Genomic DNA, 13,752 nt, shown 5'->3' on the forward strand with positions numbered 1-13,752 from the left:
CAAGAATGCCCAAATTAAATTTCTCACATTCCCAATTTGGCACTGATTTAGAAAAAAAAAAAAAAAAAAAAACAGGGCTTCCACCGATTAATGTTCTCTGGTTTGAAAGGCACTTCAGGTTTCGAAGCCAACAAATAAGAGTAAAGTTAATTTTTCCTGTTAAACATCTGTTTCTCGATTCGGTTAGATGGCATCTTCTCTGTGGATCCTTCATAGCAAATACCTCTGTATAGAAAGATCTATATGAACTTATGAAGCATTGTAATGGTTGTTTATGTGATTTCGCATATCAGTGCAGGTCCTTGTAAAGCAAATAAATCTTTATTGCAAGTTAAGTGGTCATGAAGGTTGTGTAAATGACGTGGATTTCAGCTCTACTGGTGATCTCCTTGTATCAGGTTCTGATGACAAACAAGTTATATTTTGGAATTGGGAAACTAAAACTAAACAGTTCTCATATCCTTCTGGCCACTTGGACAACATATTCCAGACCAGAATTATACCATTCACTGATGATCGGAAAATAGTGACTTCTTCCTCTGATGGCCAGGTGAATTTATAACTAAATTCTTCTCTTCCCTTTTCATATTCATTTTTGCTTTTGGTGAAATGCACGAACTGATTATCCATTTAACCATTTTGGCCTCTTTATTGAATTTTCTTTTTCATTGGAAAAACAATTTGACTGTTGACCTTTTTCATTATTTTATAGTTTTGTATTTTGATGTGCTATAATCACTTTGTCCAGAGAAGCCTCAAATGTTATAGGCTGTTATTTGGAAAAAAGATTTTGAAGAAAATGAACCATAAAATGTGGAAGTTGTTTGCCTGCAGAAGATTTTGTTCATTCTGTCCATTTTGTCCACTGTGCTGCCTGAAAATTATAAGAATTTTAGTAATTTCCATCCTAACAGTCTGGGTAAACTGTTCTATCTTTACCCGCTTGCTTAGATTTTGGCTTATTTTCTAACCATTCTGAACGTGTTGTTCCCCTTGCAGGTAAGGCTTGGCCAGGTCCTGGAGGATGGCAGAGTTGATACAAAAATGTTGGGGATGCACCAAGGCCGTGTGCAGAAGCTTGCTCTGGAGCGAGGAAGTCCACACATATTGTATAGCTGTGGTGAAGACAGTTTTGTTCGACATGTGGGTTTAATTTATGATATGCTGGTTATTGATGCTCTTGTTTCTCCCTTCTATTTTAAGATTTAGTTATTTCCTTTTCCCTTTCAGTTTGATTTGCGAAGTACATCTGCTACAAAACTTTTCTGTTGCTCCTCATTGACAGAAAATAGTAAGCGGCCTCCAAAGAACATAAGGTTGAATGCCATTGTAATTGACCCAGGAAATCCGAATTACATTGCTGTCGGAGGATCTGATGAATATGCATGTGTTTATGACTTCTGAAATTGCCAATTGAATGCATCAAGTAATCTAGATAGACCTGTGAACGCATTGCGACCAACAACTTTCACATCACAGGGTTGTCTTACTCTAATACAAGTGAACATCTTGTCACGTACAACGACGAACTCATTTATCTATTTCAAAAGTACATGGGGTTGGGCCACCCATCATCATCTGCCCCAACTGAAGATCTTTTGAAAAATGAAGAGCCACAGGCTTACTTGGGCCATAGAAATTCGAAGACAGTTAAGAGTAGTGAGTTTCTTTGGCCCCAATGATGAATATGTCTTGAGTGGGTCTGATTGTGGCCATATATTTATTTGGAAGAAGGGAGCTGAATTAGTGCATTTAATGGTAGGTGATCGCCATGTTATAAATCATCTTGCGCCCCATCCCCATATTCCTATTCTTGCTACTTGTGGGATAGAAAAGAATGTAAAGCTCTGGGCTCCTATGGCAAGTGATGCTCCACCAATGCCTGCCAACGCTGAACAGTTACTATCTTTAGCCTCCTTCACCCACCCCCAGGTCTTCTCCTTCTATTGTTTTGGTAGGGACGCGGACTTATTTATTGCAAGTAATTTTCTGATACTTAATATCTGTGAATAGATTACGGAGTCTAATAGACAAGGCAGGGAAGACCATGCAAGGGTAACTCTTGCCCCTGATGTTATCATGCATGTCCTGTGCCTGCAAAGATGACAAACAACGGCATACACTGAAAGGAGATACAGCAGAGCTGATATTGAGAGTGATGAAGAAGATGGAGGATATGGATTGTCAGATGGTGATACATCTTTGCGGAGAAGGTTTTATAGGAAATTCCACTGAGTGCAACGTTGGCTAGAAGTTTGTAACTTATAAAGTAAGCCAATTTGGGTTCTATTTTTCTCCTATCCTTACATTATGTTAATTCTAATATGCTGGATATTCGTCTAGTATTTATAATCTGTGATATGGGATGCCTATCTTTATTTGGTGGGGGTGTTAAATAAGGATTTGGATGATGTATTATCTTCTTCAGAGCTAATGGTAACGCCCTTACTTTTGATTCTTGATGTCCAACTTAGTGACGGGAAGTCTAGTAGCATTGTCAGATGTACATGGAGTGCAGAAGCTAAACAGGTACTATCTTTGCAGGAGTTTGGAGTTTTTTGTTTGGTTGCTAGACTTGAGAGGTTTCATGTGTATAAATAGGTGGGCGCTAACAAATGAAGGTAAAGCTTGCTTGCTAATTTTGGGGCCCTAGTTTGTTAGAGCATGGTAAACTCCTAATTTGGTTTGTACAAAGAGGTGTCACATTTTTTTTTTAAATTTTATTTATGTGATTATCCAATTAGGAACTAAAAATTTTAGATGCCTTGATTTTTTTTTGTTAAAAAATAATAGAATACTCAATTTACAAGTTTGTTTTGGTTGGTGTTAATATCGAGTTGAATTGGACATACGCTCTTAAATTCGGATTCTGCAACAGTAAATACTGACCAAACTAGAAATATTACATGTCACACGTACAATAACATAAGTACTAAAATGTGTTTGGATAAATTTTATGATCAGTAAGTTGTACCTCGATTATTGTTCGAGCATACACCATACCTAGTTGATTTGATCTTCAACTTTATTTCTTTTATTTGTTTCTACATATATTCATGAATCATGATTATTTTGTTGTACACATGCGGTCAAAAGTTAAATCATCTTCAAGCTTCAATTATATTTCAGCTGAGGTTATGAATTGATTTTCAACGACAACGACAAAAAAAAAAAGAAAAAGAAAAAGAAAGTTTCAATTGAGGTTATTGGTAATTTCAAATTTGAAAAATATAACATAACCCAATCAAACATATTATAACATAACCCAATCAATGTTTATCCCATAATAGCTTACAATAGGGCACGGTAGTGATTTTGATATGCCACAAACTTCCAAGTCAAAAACATAGAGAAATCGATCACGATGCTTTGTAAAGTAGATTGAATTTTGCTTGACCCCCCTTTCTCTTGCAATACAAGACATACCCTTGTTGTTGGCAAGAAAAATAGTCCGCTCGCCTATGCTTTTCACTCGGATCCATTTCTTTTCCGTATGATCCATTTGAAAAATTAAGAAACCATAAACCATGTGAGCTGGAAAGAATACCATTTGAACATACAGTAGCTCACCACAAGATTCAATCAAATATGTGCAGAAACGTACTATCATTGGAGGTGTGGTAGCTTAGTTAACTCCATTCCTGACCCTACAAATTCAGCCGTAAACAATTCTTGGAAAGTCAAAATGTAAAGTTTTCCCCCATACATTGTTGCATCCAATATTCCTCTATCTTCAAATTCTTGTTGACCAAATTTGTTATCACCGGGCTGGCAAAAGTAAAATATGGGTCTTTTACTATTGAAGAAGATTATGTGACAGTGATCATTTGGGTCACTTGGCGAGGACAAAATGCAAATACGACAATCATCAATGGTTTCCAATCGTGGGAGCTGCACAACCTCCTTAGATATAGGATTCAAGACACACAAATCTAAAGAGTCCACATCCTTCAACACTAACCAACCGTTAGTATTAGGGTATATCATTTTATTGCGCATCTCTGGGATTGACTTTGTGGAAAAACGATTTTCTGATATGCTAAAAAAATTTGTATGTCTTGATATTTTCCATCAGAAATTACAAACCAAGGATATGATTGAGGGATAGTTGGTGCACAAAGCTTTTCCTCTTCCTTTTGAGATGCTACTTGCAAGAATAGTTCTGTTTCTTCCGACACTTCCATCCTCTTAATAAACCGAAAGAATTTGGAAAAAATAAAAGTGGAAAAAGAATGAGTACCATTATAATAAAGTCAAATTTAACCTACTTCAAAATAATAAATAATGGAGTGAATGACCTATGTTTAGGGATTGAATCATAGTTATTAAACCTGATCTGAATCTCCTAATTGTTCCATAGCATCTAGAAAGAGATTCTTTAACTCGGCCAGTTGGATTAGAAACCTAGTTACCCAATACCTAGATTTATTCGGGTATCTGGGTGTTTAAATGGACCATTTGTGCACAAACCCTAGTCAAACCTATACGTGTGACAACCTATGTAACTCGATTGGACAGTTGGGTTTGTGAAATTTGTAAATTTACATTTATAAATCCATTTTATTGACTTATCTACTATTTAATATGTTATAATATGGTAATTTAAAGAGGTGAGAACCTAAATTTTTTTTATAAAAAAAATGCACTTCTTTATTTGTCTGCCTACTTCCAAGACTCTCATCTTATTAAAGACTATTCTATTATGTGAAACCTTGATTTTGAATGATAATTACTAGTTTAATTTTGGCATATACCTTTTTTTAATTTAAATATTTATGTTATGATCTCTCAACATATATATATATATATATATATATATATATATATATAAATATTAAAAAAAAATTATTTGACCTTACAATTCAACCAATAGCCCTCTGGTCAATGTCCAGACTTGGTTTATTGTAAAAAATTTATGAAATATCTATTTGTGCAAATAAATTTTAATCCTACCCAACCATGACCTCAATATTATCTAGACTCTAGACCTATTAAAAGTTTTTATGCGATAGAATATTAATCTATAAAGTCAATTTCATAATAATTACTCTTTATTATAAGGCCAACACACTAAGGTATTGGTGGGGTTTAAACTTTGAACCCCAGCTTATTAAAAGTTAGAACCTAACTGTGATGAAAAACTTTATTTGATTAAAAGAACTATAAATAAAAAATTTCATGAAAGAAATTATCCCAACATCAATCAATTATATCAATGAAAGCACGCAACCCACCCAAAATTTACCAGTAGCATAACTTAATTAAAATTCACCTAACTGTGTAAACCTAGATTCACACAGTTTCCTAACCAGGACATCACATGCAATATAGTAATAATTTGATTCGATTCATCAACATATCAAAATTTACTTTAGTTCTTGGGAAAAATGCTTGAATCAAATTGGCACGCACAAATGAAAAACAACCCCCCCCCCCCCCCCCCTCCCCCAAAAAAAAAAAAACCTTGAACACATAAATATTTTAAGCATTCAATTAAAAAGAGACCCCCCACCCAATTGGGACAAATCAGTCTTTGAAATTTATTTTCGCAGTTCAAGATTGGAGAAGCAAAAATACCATCAGCGAAAACAAAATTTACACACCTGTTCTTTCTCCAAAGCCGAAGGAGCATTGATGTTGGCAGCCATTAGCCTAGCGTGAAACAACTGAAGTTTAAAGTTTCAAAGTGTTGTATGTATCTCTGTTTTTTTTTTCTTTGTTGATGTCTCTATATATATAATCCGTTATTACCATTCCCAAAAGGTTGTGTTTGGATGACAACATTTGGATTTGGATTTGAATTTGAAATCCATTAATTTGAAATCTTGCCATCTATTAACAACTGAAATGTTTTATATCAACTAGAGAGGACACCCAAATGCATGTTTTTTTTTTTCACAACATTCAAAATCTCAAACTGAGAGAGACAGAGAAAGAGAGATGCAAGTTGAGAGAGAAATAGAGAACAAACGTGCATGAGAGAATTCCAAATTCCACCATATAAGAGGTTATTTGAAATCCATAGATTTGGGGCTTATTAAATTCTGATTGGATTTGGGGCAAAATCCAAATTCATTCTTTGAACTTACACAAACAAAGAATTTGGATTTGGACCCCCTTAAATCCAAATCCAAATCCAAATCCAAATCAATGATATCCAAACAGACCAGAATTGGTAATTTTACAAAATAATAACTCTTCATATATTATTTATTTATTTATAATAATTGGTCCGTAAATACTACTACTCCTACTTGTTTAGGATTACATCAAAATTCTGCTAGGGCTAGGAAATCTAAATTACCATTTAAGACTAAAAATATCACATTATTTAGTCGCTCCCACAACCACAATCAGCTGCGGCTACTTCCGGTTTCTCAACAAACAAAAAAAAAACTGCATCTACTTCCCACATTGTATGTATCTGATTTTTTTAAAAATATATATTTTTTAATGTTTGTTGTGACTAGGATTTTTTGTTATGTTTGTTTAGTTATGACTTATGAGAGACTAACTAATCTATTGAGATTTATAACCGAGATTCAACCTTTCTTCTTGTTGTTGTTCTTATTACTATTATTTTGATAATTTGATACTTGAAAATGAAGGATTTGAAACCTGAATTTTGTTCTTGACTTTGTTGTTGTTGTTGTTGTTGTTAACTTTGTTTAGTTTTGAGGATTTTTAGGTGGGTTTAAAATTTATTAGTGATTTTTTATGTGGATTGTTGGGGATTGATGGATTGTGTTGGCTTAGCGAGGGAAAACAGTAATGGATTGATGGATTGTGTTGGATTGTGTTGGCTAGTCGAAGTAAGTACATCTAGATCGAGTCAAACCCCCGTATTCCTGGCTGTGAAAATGGTGAGATAGCTCTCCTCAAGTGGCCACCAGTGTGGTGCTTGCCACAGCGCCTCCGATGCCAAAGTCAGTATATGGAAATAAATTAATACAGTATCAATAAGTATTTTTGGGTTTTTTTTGTACCTCATGCTGTTGCTGGGAGGGTTGTATGTATACATTCCCGTAGCTCCTAGCCGTTGTGACTGTTATGGTGGTTTAATGTTTCTTTAGGTAACGCCTCACGGTCAATGATGTGAGCTTTGATGGGCTTCCAACGGTTCGTACAGTTGTCCCTGTAACCGTCCGAGGCATTTATTTTGTCCGCATTAAATGGCTTATTTTCCTTCGTCAGTAATGTGGCTTATATCGTCAGAGGCACCTGGTTAGTCCGTCTATCAATGCTGCCTCGTTGGCTTGGATGAGGTCGTTCAAAGAAGTTGAGTTCGTCAATCCCATCAGCTGCCCTCGGACTTTGTGGTTGTCATGACGTGTCAATGACGGTCACAGAAGTTGAAAGGTCTATGGGCTATATATGACTTTTGGGATTTCGATCCGCATTAACTGCATAGTGGCGGTGCCACACGCGTCGTGGCCACATGGCACACTCTGACTAGTGGAGTTAATGCTCCAATTGCAACCCTTGGGTTTCCCGTTGAATTTCAGTTTTTTTGAGCTTTGGTTTTTAAACTTCTCCTCTCGTCATTTTTCCCTTTCACATTTTCAAACTCCCAATCATTGCTCTGAGCATTCTCTCCTCCGATCTCTTTCTGTGATTCTTCTCCAAACTGGTGCGTGGCAGAGCTTTCTACATTTTCTGTTGAGGTATGTCTTTCTTCTCACCTTCTGTTTCTTTTCTCTTATCGGCATAGACATACACTATGGTGAATTTCTGATTTTCTCTCCCTCTTCTTTTGTGTTTGTTTATGGGTTTCGGGGTTTTAGGATTTATCATTTTTCCTTGGTTTTTTGGTTTTTCCATGGTTAGTGGCTCTGAGGTTAGGATAGCTTGCCCCTCAATTTCTTTTCTTTTTGCGCATTTAGGGGAGGGTCTTTAGGGGTTTTCCCACACCTTGAGAATTTCGTTTTTGAGGGTAATAGTCTGAGCGTTGCCTTGGCCGATTTGTTGCCTTTGCTTCGTCAATTAATTGATTGGTTAGAGAATTTGGTGATAGAGTGGGAGATAATGTCTGAGGTTAGGTCTAGTGAACTCGAAACTAGGTTATCGTCTAGTGGCGACCCAGTGGAGGGAGATACAGCCATCTCTACCCTTTGAGAAGTTAGGGCTTTTCATGCCCTCGAGGAGGTGTGTGGGCTGGATGCTGATACATTGGGTAGGCTTAAGGATAGGTTTCAATTCCCAGAGCGAGTTAGGGTTCGTCTGCCCAATGAAGAGGATTGGGCATGTCACTTCTTCCTTAGGGAGGTATGCTTTTACGAATCTGCTTTCGTTTGTAGGTTGAGGTTTCCTGTCCACCCATTCCTCATGGAGCTATTAGACCGTTTTGGTATTGCTCCAAGGCAAATTATGCCCAATTCATAGAGGATAGTGGTCAGTTGTATGGGGATATGGCTGGGCGCTACTGATGGAGGCATGCTTAAAATAGACGAGCTCGTCTACTTGTACTACTTGAAAGAGTCCAAGGAGTACGGGTACTATGAATTGGTGCCTTGGGAGAGGAGGACCAGGATCGTCAGGGGTCTACCTTCGTCTTTCAGGTATTGGAAGTCTAGGTTTTTCTTTGTGTTTGGGGACGACTTTGAGACTTCCTCTTGCAAGGTTTAGGGTGATCTCCCGAGGTTACTTCGTTGGTGGGGAACCCCAACCTTAGGTGCATCATTATTTCCTTTCGTCGTTTGGGTTTTGTTGCTTTTACTTTTACCGCCTATAACTCCTTCGTTCCTTGTCTTGCGCAGTTAAGAAACGACCCACGCTTAAGAGCAGGTATAAAGAGCGGGTGGAGAAGGCAATTGAATACGCGAAGATGATTGAGGATTGTGACGATCTGGTGGACCTAAGGACTTTCTCCTTTTATTGTCTTGGTCTAGAGCCTTCTGCTTTCGTCCTGCGCAACATTGACATTGAGGGAAAAAAAAGTAAGTGTTTGGTTTATCAGTATTGGTTCTCTTGTATATACTTGTTTTTTTTTTAACAAGTGTTTTCCTCTTTGTAGAAATGACGACCAAGTTCAACAAGGATATGTATGCGAAGATGAGGTCAAAGAGGGACGAACCATTGTCCAACATCCAGAAGAGGGCGGTGCGCGTCATAGGGAAGAGTTCCTCCGTCACTCCCATTGTCTCTAGCACTGAGACGACGAGGACGGCCTCTCCTGCCACTTCGATTGAAGAGATCCCTTTTCCCGCCTTTAAAAGGCTGCGCTTGTCTAACAAAGAGAAGGAGAAGGCTGATTCTCGTTCATCTACCGTCTGGGACGACGAGAGACTGGCGGTGGAAAGGGCACACGGGTTCGTAACTACTGAGGACTTGAAGGTCTTTTCAGGCGTGCCCTTCAACGAGGTTGCGACTCGCCACGTCCACAAACTTGTTTAGGTAAAATGTTCATGCAACTTTTAGTCTCTTTCTTTTTCTTGCTCATTGTACTAACAGCTTCAATTTTCTATTCAAGTGTTGGGGGAGAGTCTTTATATTACTTCTGAGTACCTCACTCAGGAGGCCAATGTGGTGTCTCTAGCATCCAGGATGGAGGCTTTGGAGGTGAAGAATTCTATGTTGAAGAAGAAACTCATTGACTTTATGGGCGAGGCCACCACCCTAAAGGAAAAAGTCAAGACCTTGAGTAACGACCTCAGAGCTGAGCGTCAGCTGACACTGGAGAAAGACGAATAACTCCTGGGTGCCAAGGAGAGGCTCAAAACCATTGCTGCTAATGCTGTTAAGGCTTTCCAGCAGACTGGCGAGTTCAACACTGTCCTCTTCAGCTAGTACTTCAAGGGTTTTGAGCTTCTGAGAAGGTACCTTGTCAATCATCCCACCAGAGTGGATCTGGAGAACTTAGATTTGGAAGAGGTGGACAAGGAGATGGCAGTTGATGAAGCTGCTCAGTCCTCGGCTCTAGAAGGTGATGCTCCTAAGAGTGTCCCCACTAGAGATGACGCCGCCGCTGATTCCTGAACTTATCACTTACCAAAAAATTCCTTTCTTTTTTTTTTTTTTTTGGTTAGGTGCCTGCTATGTTTTGGGCCTTTTGTAAGCCTACTTTGAGAACAATATCTTCGGCCCAGTATTTATGGGCCTTTGGTTTCTGTGTAAAAACAATGATAACTGCCCGTTGTTTTTGGGCTTAAATTAAATTGGCAATTGCATACTTACTTGCTTGTGATTTATGTTACTGTAGTTTTCCTTTCTGCGTCAATGCTTAGCAAAGAATTTTTAGTTGTGACCTTTCCTTTTCTTCGTTAACAATTTGCTCTCGTCTACGCGGGTTTTGTTATTTAGTTGATTCCTTGTGACTCATACCTTCTCAAGGGTTCTTGTCGAGGGTTTTGGTGAACTGGTTGAGAGCTTAGATTTAGCTTGAGCCCCCTTTTTTTTTTTTTCAAAAAGATGCTTTCTCTTGAACATGTTTGTTGCAAGGTTCTTGTCTTTTTGTTTTATCAGTAACTTACATCCGTCTAGGTGGAATATTGTTACTTAACCACTTTTTCTTTTCTTTATGTGACTTACACCCTCTTAGGGATCTTCTCAATCTTTTGGCTTCGTCAGTAACCTACATCCGTCTAGGCGGAATCTTGTTACTTAGCCATTTTTGGGTTTTGTTGTGACTTACACCCTTTTAGGGATCTTGTCAATCTTTTGAGTTCGTTAGTAACTTACATTCGTCTAGGTGGAATCTTGTTACTTAGCCATTTTTTGGGTGACTTTCATATTACAAAATCTGCACTCATTAAAACATTGGATGGATAGTTCTTTTTATTGCTTTTGAGAATGAGTACAATCGTTTGTTATCTCTATTGGTGGTATTTCTTCAAGTGCTCAATGTTCCATGGTCGCGGGAGTCTTTGCCCGTCTAGGGTCTCTAGGTGGTAGTTGCCTTGTCTGGAGTAATGGACAACCTGGTAGGGTCCTTCCCATGTGGAGTCGAGTTTTCCCTAGGCAGATTCTCAGGTTGCTGGGGTGACCTTGCTCAGGACGAGGTCTCCTATGTCAAGTCGTCTGAGCTTCAATCTCTTGTTGTAGTACTCGGCCATCTACTGCTGATACTTCGTCATCTTGTCGGAGGCTTTTTCTCTCACTTCGTCTAGACAATCCAGGTTGACTCGTAGCTGGTTGTCATTACTCTCCTCGTGGAATATCTCTCGCCTGATGCTAGTTATTCCCACCTCGACCGGGATTACTGCCTCGGTGCCATAGGTGAGTTTGAAGGGGGTTTCTCCTGTTAGGGTTTTTGCCGTGGTCCTGTAAGCCTACAAGACGTTGGTTAATTCTTCCGGCCAAATGCCCTTTGCATCGTCTAATTTGGCCTTAATAATCTTGAGTAGTGTCCAATTCGTCACCTCCGTCTATCCGTTTGCCTGTGGATGTCTCGGGGATGAGAACTGGTTCTTGATCCCTAGGCCTAAGCGGAAGTCCCTGAAGCTTTGGTTATTGAACTGTCGCCCATTATCTGATATGATTGTCCGTGGGATCCCGAACCTGCAAATTATGTTCTTCCATACGAAGTTTTGGATTCTGGCTTCGGTGATGGTTGCTAGTGCCTCTGCTTCGACCCACTTTGTGAAGTAATTAATGGCGACTAGTAGGAATTTTACCTGTCCTTTACCTTGAGGCAACGGGCCGACAATATCGACTCCCCATTGTGCAAAGGGCCAGGGGGAGGATATTGTCGTCAGTCTCTTTGCTGGAAGGTGTTGGACATTCCCAAACCTTTGGCACTTGTCGTACTTCTTGACGAGCTCCCTTTCATCTACCTGTATTGTAGGCCAGACATAACCTGTTGTGATAACTTTACTTACTAATGATCTGGGGCCTGCATGGTCTCCACAAACTCCTTTATGGATCTCCTCTAGAATATATTTGGCTTCTTCTTCATCCATGCACATTAGGTAAGGCATGGAAAAGCCCTTCTTGTATAGTGCGTCGTTCAGGATCGTGAACCTGACTGCTCTCTTCCTGACCTTCCTGGCTTCCTCGATGTCTTGAGGGAGGTGCCCATCCTGGAGAAAGGATATGATTGGTGTTATCCAGCTACCTGTGCTCTAGATTGTGAATGTGGAGATTTCCTCGATGCTGGGGCGTTTCTGGACTTCCATCACCATGCCCATGCTTGGTGCTCCCTCTTCCGACGATACCAGCCTCTCGACTTCGTCTGCTAAAATGTTCTGGTTTTTGGGGATCTGCTCAAATTCCACTTTATCAAATTCCTAAGTTAGATGCTTCGCCAGCCTGAGGTATTTCTACATTCTTTCCTCCTTTGCTTCATATTCTTCCTTAATCTGCCCTATCACCAGCTTTGAATCACTCTGGACTAGCAGGTTCTTAGCTCCAAGTGCCTTCTCGAGTCTCAATCTTGTTAGTATTTCTTCGTACTTGGCTTCATTATTGGTGGCTGGGAATTTCAGTTGAACTCTGTATTTGAGCATTTCTCCATCAGGGGCGGTTATGACAACCCCTACTCCTCCCCTTTGTTGGGCTGGCGAACCATCGGTCTGCACTGTCCACCATTCTGTCTCGTTGGCGAGGTGGTCCTCCTCTAGGAGGGTGAACTTGGCGATGAAATCCGCTAGGGCTTGTGCCTTAATGGCTGTCTTGGGGTGATACCCAATGTCGAATTGACTGAGTTCGATTGCCCACTAGACCATTTTCCTCGCTGCTTTAGGCTTGTTCATGGACTTCTTGATGGGTTGGTCCATCATCACCAGGATGGGGTTTGCTTGAAAGTACGGTCGCAGTTTGTGTGAGGCTACTATTAACGCGAATTCAATCTTCTTGATCTTGGGTACTTGGTCTCTACACCTTGGACGGCTTGACTAATGTAGTAAACTAGGAGCTACGTCTTGCCCTCTTTTCGAATTAGGGTTGCGCTCACGGCCGTGGCTGATACTGCCAAATATAAATATAAGTTTTCCCTATGCTTAGGTGGACTCAGGAGGGGTGGATTGCTTAAGTAACGTTTGAATTCCTGAAACGCTGCCTCGCATTTGTCAGTCCAGGCAAAAGCCTACTTCAATGTCTTGAAGAAGGGTAAGCAATTGTTCGTTGCCTTAGAGACGAACCTATTGAGTGTCGCAATCCTCCCTGTGAGCTTTTGAATTTCTTTGACAGTCTTTGGCGATGTCATGTTGAGTATGGCTTGTACTTTCTTCGGGTTTGCTTTTATCCCCCTTTGGGACACCATGAATCCTAAGAACTTCCCTGAGGCTACACCGAAGGCACACTTGCTAGGATTCAACTTCATTTGGTATTCTCTAAGGGATGCAAATGTCTCCTTTAGGTTGTCCAGATGGGCAAGTTCTTCTCTACTCTTGACGAGCATGTCATCCACGTACACCTCCATATTCCTGCCAATCTGCTTGCTAAACATCTTGTTCACTAACCACTAGTAGGTTGCTCCTGTCTTCTTCAGCCCGAAGGGCGTCACCTTATAGCAATTGAGCCTTTAACTTGTAATGAAAGGAGTTTTTTCTTGATCTTATTCAACCATTTTTATCTGGTTGTACCTTGAGAAATCATCCATGAACGTCAGCAACTTATGCCCGATCGTAGAGTCCACTAGCTGGTCTATCCTTGGTAGTGGGAAACTATCTTTCGGGCAAGTTTTGTTCAGGTCTGTGAAGTCCACGCACATCCTCTATTTCCCATTTGCTTTCTTCACTAGTACGATGTTGGCGAGCCAATCAAGATAGTAAACCTCCCGGATAAAGCCTGCTGACAACAGTTTGTTAACCTCGT

At 39.7% G+C, this 13,752-nt stretch overlaps 1 pseudogene; it reads left to right on the top strand.

The window, feature by feature from the left end:
• Positions 1-291: 291 nt before the first annotated feature.
• Positions 292-2,396, top strand: LOC142606894 (uncharacterized; annotated as a pseudogene).
• Positions 2,397-13,752: the final 11,356 nt, after the last annotated feature.

This window comes from Castanea sativa, chromosome 8 (assembly GCF_040712315.1).
Source record: "Castanea sativa cultivar Marrone di Chiusa Pesio chromosome 8, ASM4071231v1".
In the NCBI taxonomy this organism is placed as follows: Eukaryota; Viridiplantae; Streptophyta; class Magnoliopsida; order Fagales; family Fagaceae; genus Castanea; species Castanea sativa.